The sequence below is a fragment of the Phocoena sinus genome, chromosome 3 (genome assembly GCF_008692025.1).
Source record: "Phocoena sinus isolate mPhoSin1 chromosome 3, mPhoSin1.pri, whole genome shotgun sequence".
Lineage (NCBI taxonomy): Eukaryota > Metazoa > Chordata > Mammalia > Artiodactyla > Phocoenidae > Phocoena > Phocoena sinus.
The window spans coordinates 76,287,045-76,296,067 of record NC_045765.1 but is presented as its reverse complement, the minus strand read 5'-3'; the positions used below and the strand labels follow the sequence as shown (position 1 = coordinate 76,296,067).

Here is a 9,023-nt window from a genome sequence, read left to right as displayed (position 1 = left end):
ATGTGGGAAGAATGGGTGTTGAAACATGTCCAGGTAGATAATGTATAAGTTCAGAAATTTTCCATTGACTCTGATTTGATAAATCTTACATGTAAGTCTGGTTCCCTACATTCATCATCTGTGTTATCTTCCATCTCTGTGGAATCTTATCCTTTTCTCTGCGTCTTCCAGGTGTAACCTTGTGATATCAGATGAAAACTTTGTTCTCTTGCAGATGCCAGACTCTAAGCAAGTGTTTGTCATTTGTGAACTGCACCTAGCATTGCTTTAAGAAAACTCCTACTCCAGCTGCTGCTGTTGCTTTCTCTCTCTTTCTTTTTCTTTTTTTCCTGGATGCATTTCCTTCTTGCTTGGATAAAAATCATTGTTCTTTTTTGATCTACTTTTATTACACAGCACCTTCTTTTTTTTTTTTTTTTTTTTATGACCACCCTCTCTGACCCACATCTTCCCACAAAATTCAGTTTCTTCACAAAAAACTGTCAGTTCAAACACTAAATTAACCTTTCGAAAACTTTCTTTCCTCGTGCTGACTTTGTTTGGTTTGAATATCAAAATAACACTGGATCTTGGCTCAAGTATCACAGATGCTGCCTGTTCTAAGATTAAGTAAATTTTCTTATTTGCTGTTTATTTGTTTCCTGTTGCAGATGTAACAAATTACCACAAACCCAGTGGGTTAAAGCAACAGAAATTTATTTTGTTACAGTTATGGAGGCCAAAAGTCTTAAACTAGTGTCATTGGACTGAAATCAAGGCATTGGCATTTTTGGTCTTTCTGAATTCTCTAGGGAAGAATCCATTCATTGGATTTTCCAGCTTCAGGTGGTTACCAGCTTTCCTTGGTTTGTGGCCACATCACGTTAATCTCTGTGCCAATGGTCATATTATCTTCTCTGCGTTTGTCATTATTAAATATCCTTCTGAGTCACTATTATAAGGACACTTGTGATTGAATTTAGGGCCCACCTGGATAATCCAGTTAAACTCCCCATTTTAACACAATCACATCTGGAAGGACACTTTTTCCTTATAATAGTTACAGGTTCCAGGATTTAGGACCTGATCTCTTTTAGTAGCCATTATCCAGCCTACCACATGCTGTATGCTCTTAGGACAGCTTCCAGAGACTTTGGATGGTTTTATACTTTTAGTAATTTTTACACTAATAATTTTAATTACAATTGTTTCTGAGGAGTAAGTCTGCAGATCTCCCACTGCCATTACAGAAGCACATCAATACATCTTCTTAATCTAGTACATCAAAATGTTTTTAGCAGATGAGTTTTCAGTTTACATTCTCTGTTACATTTGGGGAACTGGAATTCTATAATTTTATAAAACCTCAGAGTCATGCAAACCCAAATTGATACAAAAGAGTCCTCAGTAAATGGTTATTAGACCCCAATGGCTATTCATTTATTCATCTAAAGATATGTTATTACAACTTCTGGTTGTAAAAATTGGTGTTCTTTTATCATAGTGGTTCATACACACATCTCACAGAAGAAGCTTAAAAATGGAGTAAGGGTGTTTCATTATAGATAGGATTTTATAATGGCATTGGGGGGAACATCCCTGAAGTATGCTGTGATGATCAGAAGCTTGAAATCTGAGTTGCAAGAGATCTTAGTTTTTGCATCCCCAATATCCATTCTCCTTTCTTCAGGTAATTGCACCTTGATTTTCCTTTGGGAAGTGATTCCATCCCCATTCTATGTTCATGTGGTGCAAGTGGCCTTCTCTCTCTTCTACTTCAAGTTCTAGATGTTGGCACATGAACCAGATAGGCCAATTAGAGCATGCCACCCTTGGCACCGTGACTGGCAAATGACTTAAATGTGGACGGTGACTGTTGTTATTGTTGGTGGTGGTGGTATTGTGGTTTACCTGTGTGTGTTTGTGTGTGTGTGTGCAAGCACATGTGTGTTCACCCATGAGATTTAAACTTGGGAATTTTTGTTGGAACTATGTGAGAAGAGACGCTCTTTTGCTTTCATGATTGCTCAGGTAAGAGGATGTAAATCTGGAAATTTGAGAGGACATTTTCCTATTATTTGAGGAAATCTGTGTGAGAATAAAGTCAACAAAGAACAAGGTGGACCTAAGAGAGAAGATTCTAAATAACACCATGTGATATGACAGGGCAATGTCTAATAACAGCAAAAGTGTGGGTCTATCATTTACGTGAGGTCATACATTTCTCCCCATTTCCAGCCCACTCCTCTCCACATGGCTCTTCTTCTCTTGCAACTCATCCAGTTTGGGTTGAACTTCTATCACTTGCAACTAAAAAGTTTCTGGGAAATACATGCATTAATATTAATTTTCCAAAACTATTTAAGTCCTATGTCTCATACAACTTAGGCATTAGGCGATAAAATTAATCATTGGTTACAAGTGGATCTAGCTGCCTTTGACCTCTTAAATGTATCAGTTACTAGCTTTCCTGAGAGCTTTAGAGATTGTTGAATTAGGAATTTGAGAAGAGTAGGATGTGATGTTAGCTTCACCACTATTTAGAGGCCAATAATTACGTGTGTGTGTATTTTTTTTGATAGTGTCTAGTTCTTCCAGGCAGAACCCCTCAGATTCATACTCAGGCAGGGAAAGCATGCACTTCATAAAACTAGGTACTTCGGGAATTCCTAGGGACACCCAATTACAAAGACCCTTTGCCAGCAAGTCTGTTGCCCTCTAACAGCGAAAGCCAAGAATAACCTAAGCCTTCTCTTGAGCCTTCATTATCACCAAGAACTCCAAACGTGTATACCTGAGGGAACAGAAAGAAAGGAACTGAGTCAGAACTCACACGGAGCGTGAGCATATTTTTGAACAAGCTCCAGAGGTTTTCCTGTAAGGGATCACTGGGAAAATGAGACAAACTGCAGGCTTAGAGGCTACAATGGAATTATTTTAAGGCATCTTGATTTTGTGTGTTGTACTTGCCTGTGGTTCTGAAGCTTTGGGAGCAGAGTGTAGGGGGTGGGCTGTTGGGATTTGCGGGGACTCTCACACATGAGTGCAAGCTCCACAGTTGCAAGCCCTTGTTAGGGGACTGCCAGGGAACTGGACCACAGGAACATAAGGCCGGGCCCAGCTGGAACGACTTACTCTCTCCCCCAAGGAAGTATATGAAGTGGGAAGGCTCAGGGGAGTCTGGGCGCCTAAAAGAGCTGGTTGTGGGCAAGAGCTCATTTTTGGAGAGAGGAGGGAATGGTTTTGCTAAATTAGGAAACTGGAGAAAGAAAAGGACAAAACAACCCTTTGGTAACTTTGAATTTTTTTTTTCCAGTGGGATACTTCTTTTCTAGTTTGGTGTATAATCTTGGATGGAGGCCATTTGTCTCTACTGTTCGAGGTTTTCTTTTTTCAGTGTCCCTCTCTCATTTCTAGAAAACTTCCCTCAGACCTCTGTTATTACTTGTGTATAAGAAACATTTTCTCCTATTATTTAGAAAGGACGGGACCCACCTTTTCCTCATACAGATCCCCACACTGTTGGCTACCCTCCTACCATCCCACAATCCCCATGGATATTTGCATGTTGAGTTGCCTATACTTAACCTGGGGCAGGTAGACTCCTTAGAGGCAGATGGGCAAGAGAAAGAAATTCCAGTTGGTTCCCAAAGATTGTATTGCTTTGTGACTTTGAGCTCTCTAAAGACTGACAATAGGGACAATAAAAGAAAAAACTGAGGTTTTAAACAGTGAGATTTAAACTTCATCAGTGAGATTTAAACACCTTTAAAAATAAATGAAAGCTTAGCTTTTAATAGGTCAGCAGCAAAGTTTGAGTCTTACTCTGTAACATTGTTACTTTCCCTTTCGGGGCATACTTGGTCTCCGAAAAAGCTTTTTAAATAGTTCTTTATTTAGTTTAGATGAATCTGCTTAACAAAATATTTCTTTGAGACAGTGTAAAGGTAAACTTCAGCCTAATCTATGGTAAATGATTGCCAATTCCACTACTTGAGCTGAAATTAATGAGCTTTCATGATGGTAGAGTCCATTTTTAATCCCTTTTCTTCCTAATCTTTTCAAACTTCATTATTTTAGGACCTTTTGTTACTTACAGTTATTTCTGAAACCTCTAAATTCTTGGTCACTTGCCTCTTTCAATCCTTTTTTGGTTCTTTATATCTGCCTTTACTCTGTGGCCTAGATCTTGAAATGTAATCTAGAAAAAATCATACGAACCCTAAAGAGAAGAAGAGGATGGTTTGAGTTTCTTCTTCTTATTCCACTAATTCTCCAAGAGTCTGGATCATTATTGCTACCTACAGTGTGATTCCTCTTGCCTTAAGTTCTTCCCTTGGTTTAACCCACACAATTTCTATTATATTTGTATCTGGATTATTTATTTTTGTTTCCTAAACACTAAATGTTACAATATTTCCTAAATGTTTTTGTATTTGGATTTTTTATTTCCTAAGTACTGTTTTGTCACTTGTATTTTCCTGTTAGTGCTTTTCTGACAATATTTCTGATGTCTATACCACCCCCTCATTACAAACCTCCACTCTGCCTCTAAGGAAGGAGGAAGGAGGACCCCAGAGAGAAAGCATCCCAGAAATAGCGACAGAAATATTGACAAGGGCTGCCTTCAAATTCCTCAGTCGGCTACTGTCCTAAAGGGGAGTAGATTCATTTGACAGGAAGAGTCTATATGAGTGGATTCAATCCTGCATTTTCCTGCCAGACAAATGGTCATTCAACAGTGCTTTCATCACATCACTCTTCAGCTCAAAACCCTATGCAGGTTCCATTGTGTATCAGCGTGAGATTCCTGGCTGGCTTCCCTATTCCAGCAGCACATATGCAGGCTCCTGTGTGCCCTCCTGCTACTTGCAACACAGACCTGTCAGCTGGGTTCTGCTCCCTCCATCTCGCCTTTGTTCACATCAGTCCTTTATGTGGCAAGGAAACCCTTTCCTTATCCATCTTGTCTGACCCGACCATTTTTGCCCTTGGATTTTATTCACAATTATTTTATTTTGGAATACTTTTAGACTTGAAAAATTGGAAAAATAGTACACTGAATCCCTGAATACCCTTCCCCAGCTTCCTCTAATGGTAACATCTTATGTAACTATAGTACAACCATCCAAACCAGGGCATAAACTAATCTAAAGACATTCTTTAAATTTTGCGAATCGTCCTTACTGCTGTCTTTTTCCACCAGTTCAGAGTCCAGGATACCACCTTCTATTCAGTTGTCACATCTTTTTAGTCTCCTCAAATCTGGGACAATTTCCTCATTTCAGTCATTTTTTTGTCTTTGACAACCTTGACACTTCAAAAGGTGCTGGCCAGTTATTTCATAGAATGTTTCTCTACTTCAATTTGTCTGATTTTCTTCTTACTAGATTGATGTTATATATTTTTGTCAAGAGTACTGCAAAAGTGCAATTGTGCCCTTTTCGGTACATTGTGTCAGGAGGTACGTGCTGTTGACATGTCTTTTTACTAGTGATGTTCCTTTCAATCACTTAAGGATGGTGTCTGCCAGGTCTTTCTACTCTAAAGTTACTATTGTTTTCCTAGGGCTGCCATAACAAAGTACCATAGGCTGGGTGGCTTAAAACAGCAAATATTTATTCTCTCACAGTTCTAGAGGCTAGATATGTGAAACCAAGTTTTGCTTAGGGACATGCCCCATGGAAGCCTCTTGGGGAGGATCCTTCCTTGCCTCTTCTAGATTCTGGTAGCCACAGGCAATTTTTGCCTTTTGGCAGTATAAGTCCAATCTCTGCCTCCATGGACATGTGGCATCCTTGTGTCTGTCTCTGTGTCTTTATCTTCGTCTAAAATACCAGTCAAATTGAATTAAGGGCCCACCCTACTCTAGGGTAACCTCACTGTGATTTCACTAACTGGATCTACACTGACCCTAAATAAGGCTGCCTTCTGAGGTCAGGAAGGACATAGATTTTGGGGAGGGATACTATCCAGTTCAATGGAGTTACTGTTTTTCTTTTTGTATCTTTGTTACTTTGGGGGGAGTTACTTTGAGATTATGCAAATAACTTGTTTCTCCTTAACACTTTTGCCCACTAATTTTAGGATCCAAAAATGATTCTCACCTGCCACAATTACTACTGTGGGGCAGCAAAATGATGAGATTCAATTTCCACCATTTCTCCTGCATTTGTCAATTAGAAGTCTGCCATAAAGGACTTACCTGGTAGCGCAGTGGTTAAGAATCTGCCTGCCGATGCAGGGGACACGGTTTCGATCCCTGGTCCGGGAAGATCCCACATGCCGCAGAGCAACTAAGCCCATGTGCCATAACTACTGAGCCCGTGCGCCACAACTACTGGAGCCCACGTGCCATAGCTACCAAAGCCTGCATGGCTAGAGCCCATGTTTCACAATAAGAGAAGCCACTGCAATGAGAAACCCGTGCACCGCAACGAGTGTAGCCCTCACCCGCTGCAACTAGAGAAAGCTTCCGCGCAGCAGTGAATATCCAATGCAGCCAAAAATAAATTAAAAAAATAAATTTATATAAAAATATTCTGCCATAAAAAATTTGTCCTTGCTCTCTTACACAGTTTTTAAACATTATTTATATTATCATGAACTCATGGATTCCCATTTTGTTCCAGGGGTTAAAATCCATTATTATTATCATCATTATTATTTTTGCTCAAAGTGTCCAAGATTTGGTCCCTGGGGCCCCTTCATCTTGGCTCCCATTCTTGAAGCCTTGCCGTGTGCTGATTGATGAAGCTTTTCTTGATGACTCTGCTCCTAAGTTTGTTGTTCCTTCTGAATTCTTATTGTACTTTGAAGTTAGTAGCACATTATAGCACTAGTTTTAATACTTTTACTTTCACTTAACTATTTTTTATTCTTTAGTATCATCTCCCAGATAAAAAATAACTTCTTGTATTTCTTCAATTTCTCCTTACTTTCAAAATTAAACACTGAATCTCAGGATTAAGCCCATAGTAGTTACTCAAATGATTCCAGCTTGGTTGATTAGTCTATTGATTTACAAAATTATAGTTCTATTCACTCAAAATTCAGGATTCTATAGTTCTCTTTAAGAAATTTGAAAACTGAGAGCATGATGTTTCTTTCTGAATATAGCAAGTCTCTTCTTTCTTCTGGTGTATATTTCTAAGCACCTGGGTTTCTTTGCATTAAATACTAAGTACTACTGACAATGCTTGCTTGGTTTTAAATTTTCTACTAATTTTAATTAAATACACCAAGCAGCTTTTTACCCACATCCCCAAAGCCTTAATATTAAGAGCATATCAGTACACAGAAACAATTACTATTTCCTTCCTGTGACAGGGTGGAGTAAATGCATCTGGATAAATGTTTGCTGGAGGATTAAACCAAAGAGAGCCAATTCTCATCTAAATGTTTGAGTAAATACACTTGTGAACAGCTTTTGCCAACTTTATTTTAGATTCAATTTGTGACCATGCCTATACCAGCAATAACTTGATGAAGGACAGGGGATTGTTTGTAAACCTATTGAATCCCTTTCATGAAGCTGATTAAGAATGGAATAGTAGCATCAATTAATACTGCATATATTATGAAAAGTCAAGTTAAAGCCCAAGTGCGCTTTTTATTGCATTTTTGGAATACAGTCCACCTCAGTTAAGGATGAAAAGTGTGCACTAAAAAACGTAGAACATTTTGTTTCTTTTATGTCTTCACCCTCTGCGAAGAAGTAATAGCATGTGGCATCAATAGAGTTAGAGGATTACTTGTCACACATGACAACCTGTTTATCTACATGGATGCACAATTTCATAAACTCTTGAACATGGAGCTAACGTTCTGTGCCTCACTAGCTGGGACCTGTTTGTGGGCGGTAGACTATTCAGCTTTCGATGTCCAACCTTACCATCTTCTATATAGCTACCATAAAGTATGTGTTCAACGTGTGACAAACATTTTACTAAAAAGTATCTGAAAATGCTCCTTGTACTGATGTTTGTTTTCTGAAGAAGAAGGCTGTCGTTGCATGGGAAGACATTTATATGTTTAGCATATGATAAATTAGGTTATGTGAGTTTGGGAGTCACGGTGCTAAGTTTCTGCTGAATTTGGTGTTTGGAGGGTAACCTGGAAGGAAAGAGTCATCAACTATGCGACGTGAGACTGAAATCTGGTCGGGGTAAGAAGTGTCAGGAGAGGACCAATGGAAGTGAAAACCAACCAACCAAGAAACCAACAAGCCAAAACCCAAACAAACAAGGAATTCAGAGGACAAGGACGTATGATGTGGAATTTGAATCTGCTTGCTTTGGGATATGCCTCGTAGGCCCCATCTGAAAGCCAGCAGCTTTTTGCAAATTCTAAGATTCAAACACTGCACAGAGTTCTGCTCATTTTTATTCAGTTTATTTATTTATTCTTGGCGCCTGGACAGGGACGTGAACCCTGGGCCCTCAGATTAAAAGTCTGATGCTCTCCCAGCTGAGCTACCCAGGCAGTTCTGCTCATTTTTAATGCAACTGTAACCACTCATATTTAGAAACAGTTGTTCAAGAGGTAGAAGAGACCATGAGAAAGAAAATTTTCTCATCAGTTTCCTGTCATCTTGGAAATTGTTTTCAACTCTGAGGGTATGGAAATGGGCTGTTGAGGTCATCTTACTTAGTTCCTGAGGGTTAGGGAGAATATGCAATAGCTGATATTTCATTTAACACAAACAATAAAGAGTTAGGCATTATTTTCCCTATTTTACATGTGTAAGGATTGAAACTTGCAAAAATTATGTATAGCAAGTGGCCAAGTCAGGATTTGAATCCAGACTGTCAGACTCCAAAGCCACGCTATCATCCTAACTTCTAGGATTTCGAATTCAGCAAGTTTTCAATAAATGTGAATAGAGTTGTACGAAAAGTATGTTGAAGTCCTCTTTTAAACCAAACATTTTACTGCCGGTAATAGGGGAATGGGGGAGAGAGGCCCAAAGTCACAGCTATTAGCTCTTTGCACATATTAACTCATTTATGCCTCAGGAGAGTCCTGTGTGGTGGTTGGTACAG

The 9,023-nt window shown here is 39.1% G+C and overlaps 1 non-coding gene across 1 annotated transcript; it reads right to left on the bottom strand.

Moving 5' to 3' along the window:
* Positions 1-8,390: 8,390 nt before the first annotated feature.
* TRNAK-UUU lies at positions 8,391-8,463 on the bottom strand. The gene has a single exon. It is a non-coding gene; the product is annotated as a tRNA-Lys (tRNA).
* Positions 8,464-9,023: the final 560 nt, after the last annotated feature.